This window comes from Dendrobium catenatum, unplaced genomic scaffold (genome assembly GCF_001605985.2).
Source record: "Dendrobium catenatum unplaced genomic scaffold, ASM160598v2 fragScaff_scaffold_215, whole genome shotgun sequence".
Lineage (NCBI taxonomy): Eukaryota > Viridiplantae > Streptophyta > Magnoliopsida > Asparagales > Orchidaceae > Dendrobium > Dendrobium catenatum.
The window spans coordinates 8,512-9,861 of record NW_021318677.1 but is presented as its reverse complement, the minus strand read 5'-3'; positions in this window follow the sequence as shown (position 1 = coordinate 9,861).

The following is a 1,350-nucleotide window of genomic DNA, read 5'->3' as shown; positions in this document are numbered from 1 at the left end:
TTTCTCTACCGCCGCGAATACTCCTGGACGCAACAAATATACATCAAATCAGCAAATACTTAGTAAATACTCAACAAATTCTTAACAAATACTAAGCATATACTTCATAAATAATTAGTAAATACTCAGTAATACTCATAATTGAGTATTTATTTAGTATTTACAAATATGTTGCAAATGCACAGTAAATCCAAACAGTTATTCCCATTCCAACTACGCACAGAATAATTCCTCTTAGTATGAAGAGTGCTACCTTTATTGATAAATCTTTTCTAAGGTTTCATTTATGATAGTTTTTTTAATTTTTTCTTAAAGTATTTTTCTGTAATAAAGTTTTTTAAATAAAATTTTTTATAGAAAATTTACTTTAAAATATATTAAGAAAGCAATATTAAAAATAGCGCGATACGTCAAACTGCACACAAAAATATTTATATATTTTTATAATTATGTTAAATTAGGTCAAGACTTTATTTGGGATGACTTTTAGATTATTTTTTAAAACAAATTTCTGATACAAAAGTTTAATTTTTTATTAGAAATATGCTTTAAGATGCAGTAAGAACGCGGTCCCAAATGAAGCCTAATACATGTAAGAGTGTTGTGTCAGCATGACAGGAGATTTATATATCTAAATTCTCTTCATTATTTTTTATGGCATCTGTCCTATAACACTTTCGTCAAAGAGATATTGTTACCTATCTCTTCGACTTCCTTCACATACTATTGATTCTTCCCCAGCAAGAACCTGTCACAATCCATTAATGTCTTTGCTAATAAGCTCCTAATCTTCTCAAATTCTCCTATATAAGTTTCAATTCCATCTCTTAAAAGAGGTTAACCATATCTTGCATAAATAAATTGCACCCCCTTGTAATTTCTCGTGCTTCTGACAAGCGATGTTATGAGTGATGATATCAAAGATTTGTAATTCATGTAGTGGAGCTTCGGTCTTCCTCTTCAAGAGAGTAACTATCTTTGTTAGAATAGACTAGGAGCCAAGATGATAAAAAAATTCTATAACATCTCTAAACTCTTATTTTCTCTCCAATATGAAGATAATTATCATAAAAAATTAATACAGCCTGTGCAAAAGATGAAGGTTGATATAATAGTCTATATTTGAAGTGAGGTTGATGCTAAATTTGAACCTACATGGGAAGATCCTTTTGTGGCGGAGAAAGTCTATTAAGGAGGATCTTACCAATTGGTGGATTGTAAGGGTGATCATCCTATGTTGTCTATTAATGGGCGATATCTTAAGAAATGCTATGTGTAATGATGTCATTATGAAGTTTTTCAATAAAATTATAACTTTCTCAGCATGCATGTTGCTCTCAAGTTTATGAA